We start from the raw sequence: 12,627 nt of genomic DNA on the forward strand, positions 1-12,627 counted from the left end.
TAATTAACTGTAACTATCTATCAGATCCCAAAACTAATGTGCTGGTCTACCTTGTGAAGAAACTACGAGTTTTAGGATGGTATCTGTAAGTTCAATGTTGAATATGCATGTGGCATATGAATCATTGAAATAAACCTAGTAGATTTGTATATTAGTATGCAAAAAATTTTAAGACAATTCAAGAAAAGACAACAGTTATTATTTTGATCTCTATCATAAGAAAGAGATTTAGGATTTGTGGGAAGAAGGAGAGTGAGTGACAGAGAAAGAGATTTACTCAAAAAATAGAAAAGGAAGTTTGGAATTAAAACTAAATAATCACACTCATCAGTCCAGATATTGCCATAAATATTTGCTAACTACAAAGACATTGGCATGATATAATCAGTCTTTGCAAAAAGTTGAGCAAACTGGGAGGAATATCAATACCAAATTTCAAACTCTACTACAAAGCCATAGTAATCAAAACAGCTTGGTACTGACACAAGAACAGACCTCAGGACCAATGGACTAGAATTGAAAACCCAGAAATGAACCTAAAGACTGATAGCCATCTAATCTTCTATAAGGGAGCTAAAGAAATAGAATGGAAGAAAGAGAGCCCCTTCAGTAAATGGTGCTGAAAAAATTGGTTAACTACTTGTAGAAAACTAAAGCTAGATCCTTCTATATCACCCTGCAACAGAGTCAACTCCAAATGGATCAAAGACCTCGGAGTCAAAGCAGATACTGATAACATTGCAGGATGGAATAGGAGAAACCCTACGTAATCTTCACATAGGCCCAGATTTTCTGAATAGAGACCCAGAAACATAACAAATCAAAGGAAGGTTGGACAAATGGGATTGCATAAAATTGCAGAGCTTCTGCATAGCAAAGGACATAGCTAGCAAGATCAATAGAAAACCCATGGGTTGGGAGAAGATCTTCACTAGCCATACAATGGACAAGGGTCTCATATCTAAAATATACCTGGAACTCAAAATATTAAATCCCCCAACAACAAATCTTCAAAGAAACAATAAATAAGGGGGCTAAAGACTTAAGAGAAACTTCTCTGAAGAGGAAAGAAGGATGTCCAATAGACACATGAAGAAATGCTCAACCTCCCTAACCATAAAAGAAATGCAAATCAAAACAACATTGAGATATCACCTCACCCCAGTTAGAATGGCTATAATCAAGAACTCTAATAACAACAGATGATGGAGGGGATGTGGACAGAATGGAACTCTACTGCATTGTTGGTGGGAGTGTATACTTGTTTAACCACTTTGGAAAGCAGTATGGAGGTTCCTCAAATGACTCCACATAGAGCTCCCCTATGACCCAGCAATCCCACTTTTGGGCATTTACCCAAACGATCACAAACAAGACCTTACTAAAGCTACCAGTACAACTATATTTATTACAGCATTATTTACCATAGTTAAGATATGGAACCAACCACCCAGATGCCACTCAGTAGATGAATGGATCAAGAAAATGTAGTATATATACACAATGGAATTTTCTGCCTCCATCAGAAAGAATGACATCGCCCCATTTATTAGGAAATGAAAGACTTGGAAAAAAATATATTAAGTGAAGTAAGCCAGGCCCAAAGAAACATAGGTCCCATGGTTTCCGTTATTTGCAATAACTAGAATATGTCTGAGTCAAGCAGAAAAGGTCAGTTGATGTTAGGGAAATGAACCCTACGATAAGTATTCAAATGTTTTTTTTTCTTTTATGCGATTGTTTCTAACATATTTATAAGATGAGTTCTTTGTTGCTTTGTATGTCCCTCCCCCACGGTATAACCCCTGTTTTTACTGTATTTGATGTTGGTAACAAGTCATTTAAATTGGGATACAGATGGACCCATTGCAACAATGAAATGTACAAGTCGTTATGTCAAAAAACGAACTTTACAACTTTGGTCGAGAAAAGGGTGGAATCAGGTGGGGGGTCAGGGAGAGGGTATAGGAAAGGATGGGAAGGGGTAACAAAGGAGGAGGCAACAATACTTGATAAGAAATGTGGTCAGGGGGGCTGGGGGAGGCTGGGAAGAGATGTGAAGGGTAAACAAAGGAGGAGGCTGCAATGCTTGATAAGAAATGTACTCATTATCTTGCCCATGTAATTGTAACCCCTCTGTACAGTATGTTCACTTAAAATTAAAATTAAAAAAGAAATGTGCTCATTATCTTGCCCATGTAATTATAACCCCTCTGTATGGTACTTTCACAAAAAAAAGTTGAACAAACTGAAAAGCATACATTTGAAACTGAAGGACCAAGAGAGAATGTATCCAAAGTCATGACTCCAATCTGTTTACTTGCAGTCTTAGTGATGATGAATTTCTCAAGGCTGAATTTGTTATACATAAGAATGAGAAACTTCTAGGGATCTCAAAGTTAAGGAGTCTGTAACCATCCTTTTATCCACGTGCTTCCCAAAATGTACTAAGTTCAAAAATCTAAGGAAGTTTCCATATATCTAACAAGAAATGATAATTATTATAGAATATACCCAGGTCATTCTGTATACATCTTATAGCTTTTTTCCTACAGGAAACAGGAGACAGGAATAATCCAGGTGGCATAGTAGTTGCAAAATGTAGACACGAAAAATTTAAATTAATAAGAAATCCAGAATACAAATATAGGGAGTTTATCATAGAAAAAAATATCAGAGGCAATTTAATAGAGAAAGGCTGGTCTTCTCAACTAGTCTTGCTGAGGTATTTAGACATTTATAAATAAAACAAGTAAGCAAAAATATGAGCTAAATAAAATCTTAGACCTATTATTAAAGTTAATTCAACAGGGATCATAAATTTAAATGTCAAATATAAATTATAACATTTCTAGAAAAGTGGCTTAGGAGAAAACCTGTTTGAACTTGGATTTGATCAGAAGCATGGTCAATGAAAGTAAAAACAGGTAAGTTGTACTTCATTCATAACAAATTAACTTCTGTGCAAATAAGTCTCTCTCAAGATAAAATAAAATCTATAGACTGGAGGAAAATACTTACAAAATATATCTCCTTAGAAATTGTTATCCAATAAATAATAAATCAATAATAATGTAAATGACTAAATTAAAATGGGTAAATTATCTTGCCCAATACAAAATAAGTTATTTGTTCATATATTATGTACATATTAACATGTTCATATAACTGATATAAATGTATAATATAATGTATTTATGAAATAACATAAAATATGAACATATAAAATAATGTACTTGTCCTTAGATATATGCAAAGGGAAATAAAAGATACCTACAAACCTATTGGAATTTCTAAAAATACCTGACAACACTGTTTGCTGGTGAGAATTCAGAACAACTGGTAAAGTATCAAAGCAACATGGGAAGACAGTTTGAAAGTTTCTACTTAAGCTAAATATAATATTACCATTTGATCTAGTGAGTATGAATTAGAGACATCACTGTGAACTCATTTTAGATTAATGATTCATATACATGTTTATATTTGGAAATATAAAAAGATAGGTGTTGCTTCCATTTTCAGGTATCCAGGTCTACGTTCATAAACAATTACAATGAGAGAAAAAGAATGGGTCACAATTATCCTCATATTTTTTTAAACAGCAGATTGGCACTTATTTCATTAAAGTAAATTTTATTGCCTGTAAGTAATTGTACAAAGGAGTTACCATTCAACAAGCCAGTTTATCAATAGAGTGCATCTTGATTGCAGTCATCCCTTTTATTCTTTGCAACACTACCCCTTCCATCAAATTCTTAATTTTGTAGGATGTGCACTGAAGATTCTTCAGTTTACTTTAGTGTTTTTATAAAGGTGATATTTAGAAGGATTACAACTGTGTGTGTCAGGAGATGCATGCATTTCCTTCTGTACAGTGTCTTCTACTTCCTCATTCTCTCCAAGTCCCTCCCTTCTTCCTCATTCAGGAGTTGTATACTTTACTTTCATCAGTGTCCAGTAAGCTCCACTGCTGCACTTTTTCACCTTTTTCCCTCAAGTAATGTGCCTTCCCTCCACTCTCCCAAAGATATACATGTGAATGTGCCATACATAATGTAAAGCAGCCAGAATCATCAAGAACTAAAAAGTAAAACAGAAAGTTTTTTTCTTTGCACACCATGCAGCTGGTTTCAGTATGTACATTCTTTTATATAACTGCATGCTTGAATTATATGACTGCATTCTACCCTCTCATTTCTCGCTTCATCTATTTATCCCCCTTTTATGCCCACCTTTTGAATATCAATTTTGTGTTGTTTATTTAGTTGGACTGAAGACAATTCTTTCTAAGGAATTGCAGTACACTATTTTAATTCACCCCTGTAAATGCCATATTTTAGTTACTACATTTGTGGACACTTGCATAAATACTTGGACATTTACAAATTATTTCCAGCTTCCAGATTTTGCCAAGAAGAGCAGAAGAATGATGACATTCAGAAAAATAGACTGCAGAAGGACAGACTTTGGGGGGAAAATTAGACTTTAAAGTGCAGAAGCATAGAAAAAATTAAGCAGAGACCAAAAAAAACCCTTTGTTTTGAAAAGTAGCTGTTTTAGAATATGTATGTAAATATATATGAATGATCCAGAATTGGGGAATCATTGATGATTTTGATGAACAAGAAATACCTGTTAATTCCTTGCATAGATCTTAGACATTAATACAGAGCTCACAATACAGTACTTGGTTTTAAGCAAGAACACATGCTATTTATACTATCTAAAAGGCAGAAAAATAAGCACACATGGAGGTAGTGTATTACAATGGTGATTAGAACACGAGGTAGATTATTATTGTTGATTTGTAGTCAGTAGGAGCAATGTGACTATGCATATGTAACAGAGGCTTATAGAGACCAAAAAAATGTCTATAATCTTTTTTTAGAAAATTAGGGAAGTAAGTAGAATAAGGTTAAAAGACTAAGAATCCATTCTCTTTTTGTGGACATGAATTTAGGGCTAAAAGTAAATACAATTGTGAATTTTCCACATGCAGGGCAGTCGTTATCAGTGCAAATCCTGGAACATACTTGACTGTGGTTGACATTCAAGAAGTAGCTTTGAGGAAATAGGAACAGTGTTTAAAATTTTTCATGTAGTGATTATCTTGACATGTATGAGTACAAAATGAAAACAATGTGGGAATATTAAGGAATAGAAAAATAATATGGAAGGATTTTTGTTCAATTGAATACGTGTAAAAGATAAGTGTGTATATGCAACCCATATTTCTTTCAATTTGGCTTACTTTGCTTAATATATTTTTTCCAAATCTTTGCATTTCCTTATGAATGGCACAATATCATTCTTTCTTATGAAATTCCATTGTGTATATTTTAATTGAAAAGACAATGAGCTGGCAAGAAAATAAGAACATTTGTTTCAATCATCATTATTCAACCCTTCTTTTCTCCCACTTTCCCCTTCGTAATCCTCCTCATTTGTAATGTTCATATCCCACATAATGTCAAGTGAGTATCTGTGTTGCTGTGGTTCATCCATTGTTCTACTGTTTCTGTGATTCCCTTTCCCTTTCCCATATTGTATTGTCTATTATGCAAAACACAAGGTACAAAAAGCTAAGAGAAATGAAGAAAAAAGCAACAGCAATAGAGAAAGAAAGAATGAACTCTATACAGGGTCTAATGAGAGAGTCTTGTTTCCATAAGTTGTAGTTCCTGTTAATATGCTTCATTATATATAGTCCTTTGCACTAAGCATTTGGGATCTTGAGATCCCCTGTTAAGAGTATCTACTACATATTCTGGATCTTACAAATGAGGGAGAACATGCGACCTGCTTTTCTCTGGGTCTGACTTACTTCACTTAGTATAATTGTTTTCAAGTCTTTTCATTTCCTTATGAATGGAACAATATCTTTCTGAGGGAAGCATAGAATTCCACTGTGTATATATACCACATTTTTTGATCCATTCACCTACTGAGGGGCATTTGGGTTGGTTCCATATCTTAGCTATGGTATTCCACATTTTCTTGATACATTCATCAACTGAGGAGCATTTGGGTGGATTCTATATCTTGGTTATAGTAAACAATGCTGCAATGAGCATGGTTGTACTGGTAGCATCAATGTGGTCTGGTTTTTGATCAATTGGATAAATGCCAGGAGAGGCATTGCAGGGTCATAAGGAAGCTCTATGTTTATTCTTTTAAGGAACCGCCATACTGCTTTCCAGAGCAACTGAACAAGTTTTCATTCCCACTATCAGAGTAGTAGTGTTCTCTTTTGGCTACCTCTCCCCCAACATTTGTTAATGTTATGTTTTTGATAATGGTCAGGCTAACTAGGATGAGGTAGAATCTCAATGTTATTTTGATTTGCATTTTTTTATGGCCAAATATATTGAACATCTCTTTGTGTGTCTATTGGCCATTCTTACTTATTCTTCTGAGAAGTCTCTACAAGTAAACACAAAAGAGAAGAAAATTACACTTGGACAGCACTCTAAACATTCACACAATGAGTCCAAAGGAGTATATTCATAGAAGAGGATCACAAGTACACAATAGCTATGTGCATATGATCATATAAAATGATGCTTATCTAAATAAACTCCAAGAAATGGAAACAGAGGTTATTTTTGGTTATTGTTATTGTTTTGTTTTACTTTTTTGATATTTTGTTTTCTGTTTTTCCCCCTTTGTTTCTGTTTTTTTCTGTACATTTGATCTTATATGTAAGTTTTTTCTGATTTGAGGAAGGTAAGGAGAAGCATAGCAATGGTAGGACAAAGGTTTAATGAATTCATCAGTGATACTCACTAGACACTATGTTGAAAATAAACTACATAACTTGTCAGAGAGGAGGGTCTGTAGGTTACAAACTTGACAAGAATGAGAAAAGAGGTGACAATATTCAAAAGTAAATTCCCGACTTATATAACTGCAACCCCTTGTACATCAACTTTACAATAAAAATAAAAATTAAAGAAAAAGAAAAAAATCTTGCAAAGATGTACTTAAAAATGGAATTAAGTACTTAAGAATATATTCCTAGACATTATTTTACAAGTAGAATTGTTTTTAAAAACAATTCAAGTTACAAGAGGTACAGATTATAGGGTAGTTGAGGAGGTATGCAGTATATCTTAAATGAAGAAAATAGGGAAAAATGAAGAAGCCAGAAGATAACAAATGATTGTTAGATGCTGGAATTTGCAAGATACATGTTAAAGAGGTTGGGAATGTGGCTTAGTTGTAGAGTGCTTGCCTAGCATGCATGAAGCCCTGGGTTCCATTCCTCAGTACCATGTAAATAGTAAAAGCTGAAGAGGTGCTATGGCTCAACTGATAGACTGCTAGCCTTAAACAAAAGTAGCTCAGGGGCAGTAGTCAGGCCCTGAGTTCATGTCCCAGAACTGTTCAAAAAAATGATGAATGATAAAGGTAGAGTTGGAAAATAAATTAGTGTTTTAGAACACAAATATTCATGGAATGAAAGTAGTAGAGACTGTATATAAGATACCATTTTAAAAAATGTCCCCTCAGAACAATAAGAGATCAAAACAAATGAACCAAGAATTTAACTTTGGTAGTGTGTATGAAAATACACAATGTCTATATAAATAAAGCGATAGAAGTCCAAGCATTTCCAAACCTTCCAATTTATACAAACACACTGTGTGATGTTACAAACATATGGAGAAATGTGACCTGACATGCTGTGCTCATAGACATGAAAATTATTACAAATGCTTGTGACACAAATTTAACTCTAGCAAAAACATGTGACAATAAACAATTTGTCAGAGTCCCAGCAATTCCATTCTTCAAACAATTCCAAGTCACATTTCCCATACTTCCTTTGATATAAGTGTCACTAAGGAAATAAAAATTATAAAATCATGTACACCATTTTGAAGGGGATACTTGAAATAAATTTCTCTTCTTATCATCTGCATTTTGCTTTCTACTGTCATAGATTGCTGTGGCTAAATGATGGTTCAACATTCTTAAATAGAAAATTAAAGAAATAAAGATTTATAAATTTAATCAATTTTGCTATAGTTTATTGCTATAATTGTACTAGTTTTTGTCTGTTGTGACTAATTTATAAGCTAAAATTTATTTATGCTGAGTATGAATGTAAATTTAAAGAATGAAGCATCCAAATAGTGTTGTACTATCTGAGGTTCAGGCATATATTGTGGATACAGAAAATTGCTGTAATGTAGTGATTATTATCAACTGAAACCCTCTGCCATAAGGAACCCTAATGCATGGAAACAATAACGATGTAGAGAACTAGGCCAGGTACCAGTCTCACACTTATATTCTTGGCTACTCAGAATACTGAAATCAGAGCAGCATTATTCAAAGCCAGGTAGAGAAGCTAAAGCTGACTGACTCCTTTATTCATAATTTATTCATTGTGTTTTTGTTTCCTTTTCTTTTCTTTCTTTTGTTATTTCTTTTTCTGCATATATTTTTATTGTAAAAATACTGTACAGAGGGGTTACTGTTACATGAATAAGGTAAAGAGTACATTTCTTATCATGCATTGTTTTTCCCCTACCATCACTTCCTTCTAGACCTCTCTGACTCCTCCTTACTCCATTAGGTTTCCCCCCACCCTTGTAAAGTTCTTTGTCAACACAGTGTCTTATACATCTCATTGTTACAATGTGTCAACCTGTATCCTTATTTCAGCATTTTGCTATTTCACTTCCCCTCCCCAAATTAGAGAAATGTAAATACAAGATGTAGGGTACTGGATTCAAATACAGTGAAAACAGGGGTTATACCATGGGGAAAGGCCATACAAAAGAAACAAAAAAAATCACATAGTACATTATAAATACAAAAAAAAAACAGCAAGAAAGATAAAACCACTTGTGTCCCTATCTTGGGGTTCATTTCACTTAGTGTCATCATAATTATATGGTCATATGTACATAACTTTTGACCTGGATCAAGAAAATGGGAGATACACACAAACACACACACACACACACGGAATTCTATGCCTCTATCAGAAAAAAAATGATACTGCCCCATTTGTTAGGAAATTGAAAGACTTGGAAAACGTTATATTAAGAGAAGCAAGCCAGGCCCAAAGAAACATAGGTCCCATGATTTTCCTTATTTGCAATAACTAATATATGTTTAGGACAAGCAGAAAAGGTCTTTTTTGTTGTTGTTGTTGTTAAACATTCTTTCCATGTAGTGCATGCTGGTTTCTACCTCACATTCTTTCTACCCCCCACTTCCAGAATGCTGGGATTACTGGCTATTTGTGTGTGTGTTTATTGTTATTATCAACTAGTTGTACACAAAGTGGTTTCAATTTCCTAAGTCAGGATATGAGTATAATGCTCCTTAATCACTATCACCCCTTCCCTTGTTCTCCCCCATTTTACATCTCCTGTCCTTACTCTCAAGTTACCTACTTCATTTTTTTAATATAATGTACATTGAATATGCTTATCCTTCCTCTTTCCATTCCTGTACTACTCCTTTTCTAAATATATATTCTACTCTAAAATATATTCTACTTTCTAATATTTGTTCTGATAAACAATATTTTAGTTGTTCAGAGGATTTCCACCTTGGATTTCTTCACTAAGTATTTGTGCTTTTAAGTCACAGAAATTCCTCCACCCTTCTCTAACCCAATGCCAGCAGGGGGAGCATGATATCTGAGCAGCCCAGGTCCAGCTTGAAGAAGACCCTTAACCACTCCCATTGATCACTTCTTGCATAAGCCTCTGGCTCCAGCTCTCAGTCCATTTCTCATCCTGACCCCTTGGTAATTCCCAGGCCCGCCACCATGTAAGGAACTCTATGGTTTCCAGTAATAACTGCTCTTTTCCAATGTCACAAAACATACCATATTCCAAGAAATAACCTCCATTGCCCCCCAAAATACTCATTAAAAAGCTCTGTTTTCAGTTTTCTTTCGTAATATCAGCTATCAAATAAAAGTGAAAAGTAGCTTTTTATCTACAACCTTGAAAAAATAGAAATACCAGGGAAATCATGGAACCTGGCCAGGATGCCACCTGGGGGCGGCAAATGTTCAACATTCTACATCTTAGCTGTAAGGGAAATTCCACATGGAGTGTCTGGAGATGTTTTGATAAAGGAGCACCTCACCTGTCTCTTTCAGTTCAGGTTATCTGGTGAATATTAGGCACTCATCCAATGTGAGAAAAATCAGTCCCAGAATCTAGGACAAATAAAGTATAACAAAGGAAGGATTAACAAGGTCACTGAAAAAAACCTCATTCTTTTCATGCTAAAATGGTAGATTCCAAGGTTGGGACTGGAGGAGAAATGAGAAGGTCTAGAATAGCAATGGATATGATTGATGACTCTTCATCTTGTTTGTTCATGGAGGAGTCTGCAGCTGAGACAGAGAACAGCAAATACTTTCCTTTCACCCCTGAAAATGTTGTCTAAGCAGCCATATCTACTCATCACCTCAGGATTCCCTCTTCAGTGTATAGCTTCATCTGTCAGTCTCTGGAAAACTGAGCCCTGTGGCTTGTGACAGGACGTTTTGGGTACTTTGTACTAGCAGCTTACCAGTGTGAGCATTTAGAGCAATGGAGATACCTTTACAGTGGCACTAAATATAGAGGATGGTAAAGCCAATGAGAACTTGCCAAGATAGAATACACAGTCATTGAAAACCCAGCTGAGTTTCATGCCAACTCTCTTCTCTAGACAAAAGTTTAATTGATTCTACTCTCTGGAAATCAGAGAAGACGAGGTTGGAGCAAATCACAGGTCTTACTTCCTTCTGACATGAGATCAGATGGATTACCAGGCATCCATTGAAAAACCTTTCAGAGATTTTCTCTTTTCATTGTAGTTCAGAAAATTATCCACATGCCCATCGAGACTGATTGTAGGTGCCATTTTTCTTAGGATAAAATGTGATTGTGCAGAAGTCCAAACCAGAGCTGGCTTGCTATTTCTGATGCTGGTCTTCCAGTGTACCTGCCATGAAGTCTTTTATGATCCAGAGGAAATTCTTTATACATGAGTTGTCAAAGGATACTATACTGTCACCACATTTCATCACATATCTGAGCATACCAATGAATACTAGAGAGTGTCATTATATATTTTTTGAAAACTGCTGTGTGAGTGAATATGCAGATCATTAAGTATTGTATTTGCTTGTATAGTTTATCTCATGATAGATTGTAAATTCTATCTCAATATAGATTATTCACTGTGATATTCACCTTGATGATAATGACATTTTTGGCCATTTCTACCATTCTCCCTGTGGTATTAGATGAGAATACAATATTTGTGCTAATTCTCCTGGTGACCATCTATTTTGTGTTTATGTTCATATTGTCCTTTTTCTCTGTTCTGCTGCTTTTTTGGAACCATTGTTCTTTGGACTGCCTGGCTTCTGTATTCAATATTTCTCATTATGGTTCCATGACTTTGTAGCATGGTGAACGCTGGAGTAACACTTCTATATAGGATTAAATATAACAGAGGACAGTGGTTGTTAGATGGTATGTAACTATGTGATGTGTCTTGACAGTCAGGGGCATTAATATCTCATGCTGTTTTCTGTTGAGCACTTGTATAGTTTTGGTTTATATTATGATTATTATCCTTTTTATAATTACCTGCCTAAAATTGTTAATTCTGAAAAATATTCATAAGTTCCTCTTACTGTGAGTTGTACTCACAATGAAGGAGAGCTTCTTAATTTATTAAAAAAGTTATTAAGTTAGAGCAACTAGGTTGTGATGTTTAGAGTCAAAGTCAATATACAATAAGCAAAGTTGTGTTAAATAGTAAAATAAAAAAGAATGCAGTGTGAAATTCTTTCCTATTCCCAATTATTACTTCAGGAAAGCCTTCTAAAGATTCTTGTATTTCTGATCCAACTTGGTGAATCTGACCTTCTTATTAACTGCAGGCTATTGAAAGCTTAGCTTACCTCTTTTATTTTTGGGATCTCAGAAGTTGGACCTATGTCTGACACATCCCAGTGGCTCAAGAGAGGTGTGAATTGAATTTATCTCACATATAGTAATAAGAAAAATAAAAGGATAACAATTCAGAAACTATTTCATAGTGTACTGCTTTCATATGCTAATAGATAAGAAAATGATAGAAACTTGAAATATTAACAAAATAAAGTAAATTAAAAAAATAACCTCATTGTTGCACAAGATCACAGCTGAACATAAAAAAAAAACTTTCTCCTAATTAAAACAAAATCCAGGTGAGTACTTTCTTAAACATGTATTAAACTATATCATTCTTCAATATATATGCGTGTGGTATGTGAAATGTATATTATTTTCAAAGAATATAGGTGTATGAGTGAAACTGTAGTTAAAAATATTAAGAAAAGAAAATATTTCCTAAAATTTAAAAATAGGGAGGCCAAGGACGGGGGACAAGATGGCGGAGGAGAAGCTGGAAGCTAAACAAGCTCTCGCATAGAAAGCAGTTTTAGAGTTCCAGTGAACAGTCCTAAGCCAGAGAAACACACCAAATGTGCCATCACAGGACAGAGAGTTAGACAAGTGAGAGAAAGCCAAGGCAAGAATACACATCTGAGCACCAACCAGCAACCGCCGCCGCCGGTGGAGGCGGCAGGGTCGCAGTGGAGACCGC

At 34.8% G+C, this 12,627-nt stretch overlaps 1 pseudogene; it reads left to right on the forward strand.

The window, feature by feature from the left end:
- The first annotated feature begins 2,904 nt into the window (after positions 1 to 2,904).
- Positions 2,905 to 12,627, forward strand: part of LOC105980203 — a 92,258-nt pseudogene continuing 82,535 nt past the window's right edge.

Source organism: Dipodomys ordii, unplaced genomic scaffold, assembly GCF_000151885.1.
Source record: "Dipodomys ordii isolate 6190 unplaced genomic scaffold, Dord_2.0 Scaffold8, whole genome shotgun sequence".
In the NCBI taxonomy this organism is placed as follows: Eukaryota; Metazoa; Chordata; class Mammalia; order Rodentia; family Heteromyidae; genus Dipodomys; species Dipodomys ordii.